The 16,046-nt window shown below is 47.7% G+C and overlaps 1 long non-coding RNA gene across 1 annotated transcript in view; it reads left to right on the top strand.

The window, feature by feature from the left end:
* The first annotated feature begins 240 nt into the window (after positions 1–240).
* Positions 241–16,046, top strand: part of LOC139035583 (uncharacterized) — a 31,864-nt gene continuing 16,058 nt past the window's right edge. The window contains exon 1 of the long non-coding RNA XR_011488191.1: positions 241–526. This is a non-coding gene — a long non-coding RNA (uncharacterized lncRNA). The remainder of the gene's footprint in view (positions 527–16,046) is intronic.

The raw sequence follows: 16,046 nt of genomic DNA, 5'->3' as shown, positions 1-16,046 counted from the left end.
GAGCCTGCTCTGCTCTGCGCTCGGAGCCGGTGGGGGCCGTAGCGAGCTCGCTGGCGCGCGCAGAGTTAGCAGCAGGGTTACAAACAGTCTCTCCCTGCTCCCCCGGCCTGAATTAATGTGTTACTATTTTGGGCGCGCCAGTGTTTCCAGGGGAAACCTAATGACGCAATGACGTCAATGCAGGTCAGCAGCAGACTCTCCGGGAGGGCGGGCGGGCTCCCGGCTTTCAGGCTCCGCGCAGTCTACGGGCGGCAGGGCGCAGACGAGGTGGCGAAGGCGGCGGGCGCGGGGGCGAGGGAACCCCGGGCGGGACCGGGAACCAGAGGGCGCTCCCTCCTAGCGCCCGGACCCGGGTAACTTCCCATCGCCGGGCACGGAGTTTCCTTGCTGCCCACGGACAGGAGGCGGCTTGGAGGGCAAGCGGGGTAACCCCCTACGCCCACCCCACCTTTATCCAGGGGGAGCCAGAGGAGCCAGCAGGTTCGGACTCACTGAGAGGGCTCCACGCGGGGCCTCCCACGCACAGGTACGCGCAGGTCCTCAGGGTGTCCCCAGCATGGGGGAGGGAGACATTCACACTCATTCCTGTCCACACTCCTCTCGTGTTCTGGGACCGTAACTGGGAGTCTGGGGTCTGAGACCTAGCCCCTCCTCCTGTCTCCCCCACATTTCTGAGCCTAGGAGCCGCCTCTCTGCTACTCTCCAGCACCTTATCGGGTCGCAGGCTAGAACTGGGGCTTCGCCGCCGCTGGGCCTCCCTTAGAAGCGCCATCCGAGATCAGGAGACTAGGTGGAGAGGGACGACCAGGCCAGACGTGGGGGTGTGAGACTGGGGTGGGAGCCTCAAGAGCCTGGAGGGGGAGCCGGGCCCCTGTGCAGGGCGCGTGTATGGTACTGCTGGCGTACTTGGTGTGTGCGTGTTCTGGGAGCACGTCGTGTGTCCATGAGGTGTGTATGGCTGCTCTCATGGAAGTCTGCTGGGCGAACGTGTCAGTGGCATAAGTGTGAGAACACCTCAGGCGCTCCTCCTTGACCTGCAGCCGGGGTACCTGTCAGGAGTGTAGGCGGCCAGCAAGGGACCAGCCCGGGCCCAGGGTCTTTTCCCCCCAGCTCATCTGCCACGGCTGGCCAGGTCGCACCCTATTCCCAGCCACGCTGTGGCCCGCTTTGGCCTGACCTGGCTGTAGCTTCGTCTGGAAGCACAGTTCTCAAAGCTCAACCTACCTTCTTGGTCGCACTCACTTGTGCCCTTCTCTCCTTGGAGCGTGAGTGGAAGGGGGAATTCATTTCCATCCACCCCTCCCCACCCGGACAAGGCTTATGCTTGCTAACTGCTCCGCTCGGCGGCAGACCTCGTTTTCAGCACCGGAGTCCGGACAGCTCCACGCCCGCCCTGGCGCCGCCTCTTTCCTCCCAAAACTGGGTGCTGGGCCTGGGAATGAGACTCCCTGCCTGGGCCTCTCTGGCTTCTAACTTAACTCGTAGATCTTCCCACCCCACTGCCCCCAACACACACGTAAGTCTTGCCTTTGCTTCCCTTTCCCAGATCTCAGTCTGGAAGCTTGGAGGGGTAAAACCAGCCGGCAAAATCTCCAGAGCTGACTTGCCAGGTGTCTCTGGGTTGAAGTCAGGCTTCCTCCAAGGGATAGTGATTCTGAACAGAGGCTGCTAAGGCCTTGCTGCAAGTTCCCCGTTCCCACCTCAGTTTATTAAAATTAAGTAAATAAAGCCAGATTCCTTCCCTGAAAAGGCAAACCAGCCTTCAGAAGGCATTGTCAGGGTTTAGGATTTTCTGGATTCTCAAAACACAATTCATGGCCTCTGTCATCCCTTCCTGGGGCTTCCCAGGTGGCGCTAGTGGTAAAGAACCCACCCGTCAGTGCAGGAGATATAAAAGATTTGAGTTTGATCCCTGGGTTGGGAAGATCCACTGGAGGAGGGCATGGTAACCCACTCTGGTGTTCTTGCCTGGAGAATCTGTGGACAGATGAGCCTGGAGGGCTACAGTCCATGGGGTTGCAAAAAGTCGGACATGACGGAAGTGACTTAACTTGTTTTTCCTCCCCAGACATTTTTATAGCCCCGCCCATTCCTGTTTTCCTGAATCTGGGCCTCAGCTAGTGGAGGGGCAGTGAGGCTGAGTCCTGCTCACCTCTCTACCTCCCCTAGTAGTCAGTGGTCAGCTGAAAGTCATGTCTTTGGAGCTCTAGATGGAGCAATGTCTGCAGGAGTTCTCCCCAGAGCTGTGTCCTGGACGTCCCCAGAGGCCCCAAAAGTTATTTTTGTGGTTGGAGAACTCTGTGTAGCTCACACTCACTGCACTGGCCACATAGAGACCTCCAAGAGAGCCCACACTCCACACCACTCTCCAAGTGGAATCCAGGACACAGCCATTCTACCTGTGGTTCCCTCCACTCCTGGTTTCTTTGGCTGATGAAAGCACCAGAGGTAGTACTGGAATGTTGTCTGAGACACCTCTCTCCATTTGCTCAGGTGTCTCCTTACTGTCATCCCAACTCCTCCAAGAAGAGCAGATTCAGAGATGGATGAGGGAAGCCAAGAAGTCACCTCTGTCCATCCTGCCCCACCCCACCCTATTTCAGAGACCCTTGGCAAGGCTGGGGACCATGAACCACTTCCTCTACCTGGAAATGAGAACATTCTTCCTCCCTAGACATCCTCCTCTCCCAGATAGCAGAGATTAGGCCCCCCTTTTCAGAGCTGACCCAGGGGCAGATCCAGGTGTTGTCTATGTCCTACTGAGCCTGTAGCTCTAGAGGAGATCTGGGCTTACGGAGGAGGGTGCCTCTTTACAGAAGCTCTGGGACTTGGAGTGAAGCATACACATTGCCAGCAGGAAATGACCTTTTCTCTGAAGAAACTATTGTTCCACTTGCTTCCGAGCTATCAGAGAGAGGAGAGAAAAGAAATCCCAGGCTAGGGACAGGGAAGGAGGGACAGTGACCCCAGTCCAATGGCTTCCTTCTCACAAGGTAGAAGCCCAAAGCCAGCTCCTATGGCATCCTGAGTTTCCCCAGGTCTCAGGGGGAATCAGGAAAGGACTGTTATTCCAAAAGAATTAATTTTCATGATAAAGCTGTGGGTGGTGAAGGAGGTTGCAGTGTGGGCAACACGTGCAAACCACAAGGGTATATGGCTTCCACTGAAGAATAGTGCCCCCTACCCTTCACCCCAGGATTTCTGCAGCTCAAACTTGGTCCTCTGGGCCACCATCTGCCAAGCCCCACTCCTGGCTACTTTCCAGGATGCTCTGGCTTCCTAGCTTCCTTCTTCAGAGTTAGGTAACATGTGGCTGTGGCCTCAGGGGAATGCTGGCCAACGTCAGGCAGATAGATGTTCGCCCAGTGGACCCGAGCCTGGCTTATCCACTTGTGGGCACAATAGGGACCTGGGGAGGAGAGCCAGGGAAGGTGAGTGGTCCCAGCCCACAGGAAGCCTGCATGTAACATTGCACTGGGTGAGGGGAGAGCCCAGGTCTCTGAGATTGTCCTTGCCTGATCAAAGTCATCACTGGCCAGAGGAGCTTCGGTTCCACTCCCCAACCCTCCACCCTGCCTTCACTCCACCACTCCCATCAGGTACTCAGCAGGAAGCTGGACTGACTCAGCACCATTCCCTGCGTTAGCATGAGGCCAAGACTTGTTTAAGTAACTCTTTGTACCCAGCCTCATTTTCTCCATCTGCATAATGGGATTAGCTGAAGCAGGGATGATCCCCACAGCTTGAGAGTCCTGACAGTCAGTAGCATCTGAAATCTGAGATAGCCAGCTCCTAAAATACCTGGGTTCCTGAGAGGCTCAGGGTGCTGGTAACTTTCCTGCCCCCTGGCCAGGGTCTCAGCCTCTCCCTATGGATGGAAGCCCAGGTCCTATCAGAGCAGCAAGAATGCAGGAACTCACTGCTACTAGCGAGGTGCCCATAGGAAGCATGTGTGAGGAACAGCTCTGGGCTGGCCAGAGTCACACAGCTCTAACCCTCAACTCAGCGCTCTAGCTGGGAGCCCCCATCCCCACCCCCCAAACAAAGAATAGGAGAGCAAAGTGGAAATGGTCCTAGAGTTTAGTCTTGGGGCCTAGAAGCTCAGGGTATTTCCTTCCATAAGGAATCACATAGGGGTATCCTGATCACCTCACTATCCATCAGTGGGACCCTTGGGCTCAGCAGGGACAGAGACAAGGTCCAGGTGAGTTGGGACAAGGTCACTGTTCTCCTCCCTATGTGGAGCTTCCCAGGTAACATGGATCTCTTCCCCAAGGCTGACATTTGTATTCTGCAGCCCTCAGAAGGAAGACAAGGAGGGTGCCTCCTCAGTCAACAGGAGCAACCCCCGTGCACAGTGCGTCTGTTTCCCCAGAGGCTCCAGGTACAAGGTTGGCACTGACAGTGGGTTCTGAGTGACCTTGAACTAGTCATGTCTCTGCACAGCATGAAAACAGGGATGTAGCATCTGCCCCAGCCCCTCACAGGCAGTAGTTAGTCTGATGAGTACAGTGAAGACAAATGTGTCAGTGGGACAGGGGAGGCTATGGGTGGAGGACTGTTGACCCTAAGAGCCCAAGAAAACCCCAGAAAGCTATCTCCCCAAATGCTGTCTGGCCAAGTTCTGTTGTCAGAGTCTCGGCTTCTCTCTGTGCGTGGAAGCTGAGCACCGCCGTTCAGGAATACAAGAAAATACAAATGCACTAAATGTGATCAGATGGTTGGGCATACAACACCTGACAATGCACAGACGAGACTGGCAGCAGTTCATTAGTCACAAACACTCACAGCCTGCGGTGGGGGTAGGGGAGGACACCGCATACCTTGCAGGGCCACGTGACAGCCACACCAGGCTTGCCCTCCGGAGCTGCCCTTGGGAGCAGAGCAAGCCAGCAGGGACTGTGTAGTATAAGCTTTACAGTAATAAGAGGGCGCATGCCTGTGGGCTAAGTCGCTTCAGTCGTGTCCGACTCTTTGCAACCCCAGGGACTGTAGCCCACCAGGCTCCTCTGTCCATGGGATTCTCCAGGCAAGAATACTGGAGTGGGTTGCTATGCCCTCCTCCAGGGAATCTTTCTGACCCAGGGATCGAACCCATGTCTCTTACATCTCCTGCATTGACGGGGGTGGGGGGTGGGGTTATTTACCACGAGCACCACCTGGGAAGCCCAAGAAGAGGCTGGGTGCCCCTGATTCTTGTGGGAAGTCGTGATTGACTTATTTGAATAATTTCTTGTTCAAATGGTGGTCCAGGGAACCCCGCCATCTCCAGGTGCCCAGGAAGGCCCTTTCCCCTTTTAGGACAAGATTCTCAGCTGCTTTGCTTCTAGTTGAGTGGTAACCAGAGAGGACTGAAGGCCCTCTTTATTTCCTCTTGATCCTACACTGTGGAGCTAGGGAGTGGATTTGCACAATGTCATTGGCATTTTTACCCCGGTAGTCAGGATGGGGACAATGTATGGGGCTGAGGTGACCACGCTGATATGGAGGCCTGGCTCTCAGCCCAGCTCCTCACTCACCGCGTGGCTTTGAGCAAACTTGTCCCTCTCTGGTCTCAGACGTCTCCACAGGAAGCAGAAAGTGTTGGTTGAATTTGAATGCTCTTTCTGTTTTGTTGTGCTGTGACGCTCAAAGATTCTAACTGTGAAATACAAGGCTCCATACTCACAGGTAGAGGCATTTGAAGGTTGGAGGTGGGAGGGCATTTTGGCCCCTTAGAGTTGGGGTGAGTGATGGTGAATAGATTCTGGGGTGCTGGGAGTGTAGGTCAAGACCCTCCCCCAGCCTTTAGCCCAATTAGGGTCTCACGTGTCCCAGGAATTTGGGCTTTTCCCAGAAGAGGCCTATTTACAGAAGATGTGCTAGATACTAGATGTGCTAGAAGAGTTTGTGTTGTTTGGCTGTTGAGAAAACCAAAGCAGAAAACTGTCTGGTTTTCAGAACATGGAAGCCCCCAGCCCAGACCTAACTAAAACAGATAGGCCTTCCCATCCAGGCCTATCTCACAGGAGCACTTGCTGTTCCTTTTACTTCCTCTTTCCCTTCCTGGAGGCTTGCTGGATTTATCTCTGCCTGCAATGCAGAAGAACCAGGTTCAGGACCCTGGGTCAGGAAGATCCCCTGGAGAAGGAAATGGCAACCCACTTCAGTTTTCTTGCTTGGAGATTTCCATGGACAAGAGGAGCCTGGCGGGCTACAGTCCGTGGGGTCGCAAAGAGTCAGACACAACTGAGAGAACAACACACAGGCAATTTCAAGATTCCCTGGTACTGAGAACCCAGAGCCTGTTCCTAGCCCTTCTTCACACCTTGGGGCTCTGGGTTTCTGCTGCTTCCAGAGACAGAAGTGTGCCGGCTTGGTCCACAGCCTTTGTACGTGTATATATGATGCTAATAAACTGGAAAATGATAATCATAGTAGCTGAGGAAGCTAAGCCCAAGCTCAGGCAGCCAGGGGTGGGGAGTGCTGGTAGGAGGCCAGGCTTGAACCTGCTCTTTTTGTGTTCATTTTACACCCTTCCCGCAGCACCAGCATAGATTTGCAGAGACAACTCATCAGAAAGGAGCCTGTGCAGACCTGCAGGCTCCCTGCTATGGGTCAGGTGGCCGCGCCGCGGTGAGTGCGGAGAACAGCATTATGCCCTGTCTCTTCACAGGGCCAACCAGCCCACTGTGCAGCATCCAGGCTGCAGGCCAGAATGCCTCGCAGGGGTCGTGTTTGATTCCACCTCTCAGCCTGCCTACGAATGCAGGTCCCTGGGACGTCCCTGGTGGCCTGGGCTGCTCGTGAACCATCTGCTTCCTAACCAGACCTGCCAGAGACTGCCCCCAGCCATGGGCCTCCGAAGCCAAGCTGATAGGTGGGACGCAAGTCATGACCACATATGAGAGAGTGCAGACAAGCTCCTGTGTGGCCATTTTTCCCCATTTCATTTCCCTTTCCACTCCAGAAGACTTAAAATTAAAAATTGGGGAAGAGAATAACACAAAAGCATGTACACTACCATAAAATAGATATCTATAAAATAGATAACCAATGGGAATTTGCTATATGACTCAGGGAACTCAAATTGGAGCCCTGTAACAACCAAGAGGGGTAGGCAGGGATTAGAGGTGAGAGGGAAGTTCAAGAGGGAGGGGACACATGTGTACCTATGGCTGACTCATGTTGATGTATGGCAGAGGCCAACACAGTATTGTGAAGCAATTTTCCTTCAATTAAAAATAAATGAGTTTGGGGAAAAGAAAAAAAATTAAAATTGGGCAAGGAGGGCACATCTTTTTAATCTCATTTTAGTGATGAGGCTGAATTAACTGCTCCAAAATTATACATCACTGGAGAGCCAAGACTGGGGTCTGACTTCACACCTATTCTGCATCCTGGACTCCTTATCCCTCCAACCTGCAGCTCTTCCTCAGAGCCAGAGTCTGAAAACAATGAATTTGCAACCCTGGCTGCATATTACAATCACCCGAGGGCTTTAAAAACATTCAGGTCCAAACCCCAGAGATTCTGATTTAATTGATCTGGGTGGGTCCCAGGCTTCAGTAGGTGATTAAAAGCTCCTCAGCTGCTTCTAATAGGCACCCAGGACTCTGAGTCATCATAGGCAAACTCGGAGGTGGCTCAGGGTAGGAGTTCCCTGGCTTTTCTGCACATTGGAATCATCTGGGAATCTTTAATAATATTGCTGCCTGGCTCCCTCCCACAGACAGTCTGATCTAGTGTGGCATGCACCCTGGGCATCCAGATATTTTTTTTTTAAAGCTCTCCAGGTGATTCTAATAGTCAACAAGTTTAGAAACCATTGGCATAGGCTAAGGCCCGGCTCCTCAACATGTGTTCTGTGGACAGCAGCCTCAGGATCACCTAGGAGCTTGTTAGCAATGCAGAATCTCAGGATCTCTGGACCTGCTGAATCAGAATCCGCATTTAAACAAGATTTCCAGGTGATTTGTATGCACAGTCAAATCTGGCCTATGGAATGACAAAAAGGCAGATGAAGGCATAATTTTTTAATCAACCCATCTGCTCATTCATTTATTCAGTCATTATGCTGATAATCTAAGAGCGCTGGCTGTGTGCTAGCACCGTGCCGAGCACTGCTTATTCAAAGATGAATAAGGCTAGGGATGCGGTGAGAACGGAGCTGTCAGAACCCGAGGGCAATGCCAGCGCCCATGGAAGCGGAAAGGATGTACCGTGTGAGCGGGAACAAGGACTAGTGCCCTTCACTCTCTGGAGAGCAAAGGGCACATCTTATGAGGCAGGCGTGTTCAGGGGCTATGGAGACTCAGGATAGCCGCTGTGGACGTGGGTGCACAGGATAGAGAAGGGGTCCTGCGCCCTCCAAGGAGCCTCAGCTCGAGCTGTGGGCAATGAGGTGCCTATGGAGGCTGTAGGTAAGACAGAGGAGAGTGTTCTGACTCAGATGGGTCTTCTAAAGGGAGCTGTGAAAGATTAAGTGGAAGGACTGGAGTGGAAGAAATCTGGTGGCCATGGAGACCAACTGGAACATAGAAAGAGGTCCAATGATGAGGGGGTGGCTGAAAGGATGGAGAAGAGGGCCAGGTTTGGGAGAGCGTTCTGAGGGAGGATCGGCAGCACTTAGGGGCAGGTTGCATGTGGGCTGGAGGGGAGAGAAGTTGAGCATGGCTTCCGTGTGTGCAGTTTAGGCATCCAGGTGAAGGTGGCCCCGTCAGTTGAGGTGAAGAAACCAGGAAGCTGGGCGAGTTTGAACAGGCTGAGAAGTGACTGTGTGTTTGGGACTGGAGCTAAGGAGACAGGCTGAGGCTGGCTGGGGGTCTGGGACTCAACAGTGTCCAACGGTCATTGAAGTCACACGAATGAGTGAGATAATTTAAAGACAGAGGAAGTGGGGAGGAAGAGACAGAATACTGGGGCCTGACAGTTTGAGGGGAGATTGGAGGAGGAGGAGAAAGGAGGGGGGCAGGAAGGAGGTGGAAGAGTGGGAAGGAGCCAGTAAAGACAGGCTGGCAAGAATGAATCAGAAAAGGAAAAAGAACACCAAGATAGAGGACGCCTGAAAATAACAAAACATTCTTGTGGAGTAAAACGCTGCAGAGAATTCTGGAGGTGAAGACTGAAAGCTGGAGTTGGGAGTTAGATCATTAGTGACTCAGTGGTCTCAGTGGCACATGGGTAGAGGGACCAGGTCGTAGTGGGTCTAGGGGGTTGAGAAAGAGGACACAGAAAGTGGAGATTCATCTCCATCGTTGGTGGGAAGAGGGAGGGGGAGATAGAGCAGTAGTTTAAAAAAGATGTAGGACAGAGGGGTTTCTGTATCCTGTTTAGGTTGGAGAAGATGAGCCCATTTCTTTTTTTTTTTTTTTCATTTTTTATTTTATTGGGGTGTACTGGCTCTACTGTGTTGTTCTGGTTTCTGCTGTACAATAAAGTGAATCAGCCATATGTATACATGTATCTCCTCCATCTTGAGCCTCCCCCCCATCCCCCCTCTAGATGATCACAGAGCACCAAGCTGAGTTCCCTGTGATGCTGCAGCTTCCCACTAGCTAGCTACTTACACACGGTTTCATATACATGTCAATCCCAATCTTCCAGTTCATCCTACTTCCCCTTCCCCAGCCCCACCTTCACAGGTCTGTTCACTGTGTCTGCATCTCAATTCCCACCCTTGGTAATAGGTTCATCTGTACCATTTCTCTAGAGTCCACATACATGCATTCATATACAATATTTGTTTGAACCCACTTCTGAGTTAAGAGGAAAGAATTAAAAGTGGTTAAAGACAGCAGGGAGAGAAAATGACTGTCTTCTACCTGGGAGGGGGAGATGCAGTTCAGACCAGAGAGGGAGGAATTCATCTTGGAGAAGAGAGGGATGTTAAAGCGGTTCCTGTGAGTGTTTTCTGTGTTCCCTGGCCGGGCCAAGTTGCCTACAGACAGCCAGGAGGGAGTGCTGGGCTGAGCAACCTCAGGAGCCCCAAGAAGTTCTAGGAGCAGGAGAGAAGCGGTAGAGCCAGCCAGGTAGGAATCTTTATGTGTTGAAACACATACTCCTATATCATAATTGTGTCATTTTAATTTTTGTACGTGAATTAGAGAAATGTATTGGTTTTTTTATTGAATGAAAGATTCTTTAAATTCGGTAGTGCTTTATAATTTTCAGAAGTTTCACATACATGATTTCATGTAATCCAATGCGTGCGTGCGTGCTCAGTCGCTTCTGTTGGGTCCGACTCTTTGCGACCCTACGGGCTGTAGCCCATCAGCCTCCTCTGTCCTTGGGGATTCTCCAGGCAAGAATACTGGAGTGGGTTGCTGTGCCCTCTTCCAGGGGATCTTCCCGACCCAGGGTCAAACCCATGTCTCTTATGTCTTCTGCATTGGCAGGCGAGTTCTTTACCACTAGCGCTACCTGGGAAGTCCATGTAATCCTATAATAACCCCTTTTTTCCTTCACCCCTATCTTGCCTCTCCCCTTCTCCCTCTTACCACTGGTAACCCCTTGTTTGTTCTCTATGAGCCTGCTTCATTTTTGTTAATATTCACCAGTTTACTATATTTTTTAGATTCTACATATTAGTGATTGTATAGTATTTGTCTTTGTCTGAATTACTTCACTTAGCACAATACCCTCAGAGTCCATCCACATTGCTGCAAATGGCAAAATTTCATTTTTTTTTCTAAATATAAATTTATTTATTTTAATTGGAGGCTAATTACTTTACCATATTTAGTGGTTTTGCCATACATTGACATGAATCTGCCACGGGTGTACATGTGTTCCCCATCCTGAACCCCCCTCCCACCAAAATTTCATTTTTTTAATAGCTGAGTAGTATTCCATTTTGTGTCTGCATGTGTGTGTGTGTACCATATTGTCTTTATCCATTTATCTGTTGATGGAAAGTTAGGTTGCTTCCTTACCTTGGCAACTGTAAATAATGCTGCTACAAACATTGGCGTGTATGTATCTTTTCAAATTAGTGTTTTTGTTCTTTTCAGATATATATTCAGGAGTGAAATTGCTGAGTTATATGGTTGTTCTATTTTTAGTTGTTTAAGAACCCTGCATACTGTTTTCCACAGTGGCTATACCAATTTACATTGTATGCATTTTCTAAAAATATTTTAAAAGTAGTTTTACTCTTTTAAATACTCTTTACTCTTTTACTCTTTAAAATACTATACCACTGTTTTAGTATAGTATAATAAAGAGGATATTATCAACTATTTACTATGAAAGAGGGTGTTCTAACTCTAGTAGAATTAAGAAAGAATCTAGTCTAACCTCTCAAGCAGTGAGAGATCTCTATCTCTACAGTAACTCTAATAGCGGTTGCCTAGATCTGCTTGACCATTTCCAGGGCAAGGAATTCATCTCCTCTCCAACGATCTATTCCATCTGCTGAGAAATGAAGAGGCTTGCATGTAAGGCTTGCATGTAAGGAGTTGAACCTGTCATTGAATAACTCCCCGTGCCTCACCAGTCCAACTTATGTCCTCTGAGGCCACAAAGAAAGTGTCAGTCCTCCGGCATGAGATCTCTTTGATATTTGCATGTGGCCAGAAACCCCGTGCATATCCCCTTCTGGCCCCTTCACTCTCTTCTCTTCTCCAGACAAAATGTCTGCAGGCCCCCATCATTCTGCATGTGACACTGTGCTCTCCTGGCCATCAGACACTGTATTAAGTATGAGGGCTTCAGAGAGACCAGTAGGTTCCATTCTGCTTGGGAGGTACTTTACAGACTGCTGACCTATGCCATTCACTGTGCTCAGCTCTAGGGACCCAAAAATGATTGAGAAAAAGCTTAGCCACATGAAGTGACACATGGAGCAGAGTCCTAGCTCCCTTCTTTCTCAAGACACCTCTAGACTTATAGGAAGGTTATATTCTATATTCTATTTTAAAAAATACAAAGATTTCCCTGGTGATCCAGAGGTTAAGACTCCATGCTTTCAATGCAGGGGTTACGGGTTTGATCCCTGGTCAGGGAACCAAGATTCCATATGCTATATGGCACGGTCAAAAAAATAAATAAAATAAACTAATTTTAAAAATACAATGATGAGGAGAGGCCATCAGCAGACGAGAGGTTTCCACAAAATTCTAGAAGACTAAGAGCAGCTGGAGGTCTGGAACAGTCATATAGAAGAGTGGAGAAAGCATCGGCTTAGAGAACTCAGAGGAGGGACAGTAGATGAGAAGGGGCTGATGTGCTCCCGAGAACCCCTGAGAACTGGTCCCCACAGGGCCGGGCATGGCAGAAGGCAAGAATGAGATCTGGTGCCAGAGTAGAGAGATTATTTGAACATCTGCTTATGTAACTGTCAACCCATACCACCAGATTACCAGGTCTCCAGCCCTCACTCACATGATTGGAGGTTTCTTCTAGGAAAACTGAGTGGCCCCAGAAAATAGGCGTGTGAAGATCCCCAGAGAACAGCCAGCTCCCGCTGAGAACCCAAGAGCCAAACTCAGCTACTGAGGAAACCCCCAACGCACACAGAACTCCCACATGACTTTTCAGTGTCTTATTTTTCAATATATGAATAGACACAGCCAAAGATAACTCACCCCCCAAGGAGAGTCTCCACCATAATGAGGCTGAGGGAAACACAGAGAAAGAAGACCCCTGAGGAAACGGAAATAACCAAAGAACAGAAAAGAATTCAAACAAAACAAGCACAGCCTCTAATTAATGTCCACAGAGACAGTACCAAAAGGGAAAACTCAGAGGACAAGAAAGTGCTCTTGGAAATGAAAACATTTTAAGAATGACTGCCAAAATAAAATATTCAGTTAAATTAAAGATAAAATTACGGAAATTTCCTGGAAAGCAGAAGATGAAGATTCAATAGCATTCGAAGATGAAGTTTAGGAAATAACCCAGAAAGCAGAATAGCAGGTCAGATGAAAAAGATAATAGAAATGAAAAGAGAATCAATTTGGTAGGTTCACATGGGACTAATAGGAGTTCCAGAAAGAGAGAACAAAGAACTCTGAGGGGAAGAAACTATCAAATCAATAACACAAGAGAATTACCAACCCTGAAGTTTAGAGGTCTTTATAAGGAATAAAATCAGCAGTGTATGTCAACCTAAAATTTCAGTGTATCAGGAACAAAGAGAATAACCCAAAAATGTTCAGAGAGAAAATATAAAAGCCCATGAACATTACAGAGGCAAGAGAATTCTTTTTTTTTTTTTCTTCAAGAGACTCCAAAATGCAGAGGAACTAGAACTTCAAAATTCGGAGGGAAGGTAATTTCAACTTAGAATTCAATACATGACAAATTATCATCTAGCACAGAATAAAGACATTTAAAGATTATATAAGGGCCCAGACAGTAAAGAATCTACTGGCAATGCAGGAGACCTGGGTTTGATCCCTGGGTTGGGAATATCCCATGGAGAAGGGAATGGCTACCCACTCCAGTCCTCTTGCCTGGAGAATTCCATGGACAGAGGAGCCTGCGGGCTACAGTCCATGGGGTCACAAAGAGTTGGACACGACTGAGTGACTAACACTTTCACTTTCAACACATCAGTTAAGCACGTTGTTAATAATGTACTCCTCAAAATAAAGGCGGAAGCAAAGAAAGGTGGACAGAAAATTTCAGAAGCAGTGGCTCCAATCTGGAGAGCAATTGGGAGATGTCTCCAGCTAATAGCTGAGCCCGGGGAGCTGCTATGCTGTCCAGTTGGGAGCCCAAGAAGAGAGGACTCTTGGCAGGGGGGTTTTCAAAATTAAAGTAACTGAGGCACCAGAGCTTCTGAGTAAAGCATAAGACTTGTATAAAGCATGGAGAACTGTTTGAAGGAGATTATGGGAAAAAATAAAATAGAGCCAATTAGCAAGTCCTGGAAAAGCAAAAAAAACCTACACACACAAAGTTTAAACCTTGTATGCTAATTGATTCTGCTGTGGCCATGTTTGCATAGTCACCATAATGTAAACACTAATTAACCAAAGATGGTAAGGTTAGACCAGGAGAGGTAAGATGTGGGCAGTGTAATGCAAGTGAACCCTCATCTGTTATATAAGAAGTACATCTGCGGGTAAGCATCTATTCATATACTCATGAGCCATTTTTATTTCCTCTTCTGTTTTTTGTTTTGATTATTTTTCTGTTTATTTCAAACCAAATTCTTCATCTAGCTTAATGATAAAACCATAGAAGTCCCACTAGGGTAAGGAGCAGTTAGATGAAGTGTTAACTAAAGCAGTTAAGTAAGAGAAAGAAATGAAGCACCAAATTAGAAAACAGGAAGTAAAATTGTATCCTTAATGTAAAATGATGTGATTGCATAACTTGAAAACCCAAGAGAATCAATGGAAAAAATTGCAAATAGAAAGAATTCTATAGGATTGCTGATGCAAAATTAATATGGCAAATTGACAGCATTCCTCAAGAAAACAATCAGAAGTTTAAAAATGCAACAGAGAGGAAAACCAGTTGTAATAGCAATAAAGGGCAAGATCCATTATGAAGAATTTTGAGACGTTGTTTAGTAATGTGATAGAACTCATCAAATGGAGATGAAAAACTCCTTGGGTTGGAAAATGTTGATCTTAAGTATAATGATGTTAATTCTTCTTAAATTATGCAATATCTAGATGATACCTACATAATTATTTCTTGAAATCAGACAAGCTTATTCTCAAGTTGATATGGAAAAATAAACATGCATGAAGAACCAGGAAATTCTCATAAAGAGGAGTTGTGAGAAGAGGACAGTTCTACTGTATGTGAAAACATAATTAAAATAGAGAGGTACTGGAGAATACTTGGTCAGACCAATATGACAGGATAAAGAGCTCAGAAAAGGCACAAATTTATATGGGACTTCAGAATATCATAAAATGGCATTTCATATCAGAAAGGAAAAACGGATTACTCAATAAATCGGCCTGAGCACATCTGGAGACATATCTGGGGAAAAAGTTGACTCCAGCTCACTCTTTACTTCAAAATAATGGAACAAGTATATAAAAGTTAAAACTGAAGCTATAAAGGTACTAGAAGAAAATATGGAGTATCAGCTCAGTTGCTCAGTTGTGTCCAACTCTTTGTGACTCACGGACTGCAGCACGCCAGGCCTCCCTGTCTATCACCAACTCCCGGAGTTTATAATATTAATATATAAATATATGGTCTTAGAGTAGGGGAGAACTGTGTGCTTATGAAGCTTTATTCAACAAAAGACTAGTTAAATCAACTACTTAAAAATATATCCCTGCATTGGAAAAAAGCACAAGATTAAACAACAAATGATAAATTGCTAAAAGATATTCGCAGACATATGGCAAACAAATGCCTACTTTTTTCTATAGAAAGAACCACTACAAATCATATAAAAAATGAAAAATCCCACTGAAAAATAGGTAAGGGATGTGAATAAATATCAGAGATAAAGAAAAATTCATTGCTCTTGTCCAGATAAAAAGATACTCAATCTCATAATGAGGGAACTGCAAGTGAAGATTACAATGAGATGTCATTTTTCATCCTTCAAAACTCAACAAAGATGGAAGACAGAATAGTGTATTGGCAAGGATGGAGAGCATTCATGCATTATTGGTGGGAGACTAAATTGGTACAAACCAATATCTACTGTCAAGTAGAAAATCAAGGATAGAATAGTGTGTAGAGCATGTCACCTGTCATTTACATTTAAAAAAGTAAATACATATACTTTATACAAATGTAAAGGGGCTTTGAAAGAAAGCACAAGATACAAGCCTCCTTTCTTCCTCCTTCCCTTCTTTTTTTAAAAAAAACTTTATTTCTTTATTTATTTTTGGCTGCGCTGTCTTTGTTGCTCTGCACAGGCTTTCTCTAGCTGTGGCGAGTGGAGGCTACTCTCTAGTTGAGGTGTGTGGGCTTCTCACTGCGGTGTCTTCTCCTGTTGCGGAGCACCAGCTCCAGGGCTAAGGCTCAGGAGTTGTGGGCCATGGGCTTTATTGCTCCGCAGCGTGTGGAATCTTCCCGGACCAGGGGTCAGACCTGTGTCTGCTGCATTGGCAGGCCGATTCTTAACCACTGGACCACCA

The sequence above is a fragment of the Odocoileus virginianus genome, chromosome 1, assembly GCF_023699985.2.
Source record: "Odocoileus virginianus isolate 20LAN1187 ecotype Illinois chromosome 1, Ovbor_1.2, whole genome shotgun sequence".
Taxonomy (NCBI): Eukaryota; Metazoa; Chordata; class Mammalia; order Artiodactyla; family Cervidae; genus Odocoileus; species Odocoileus virginianus.
This window is presented reverse-complemented; position numbering and strand designations above follow the sequence as displayed.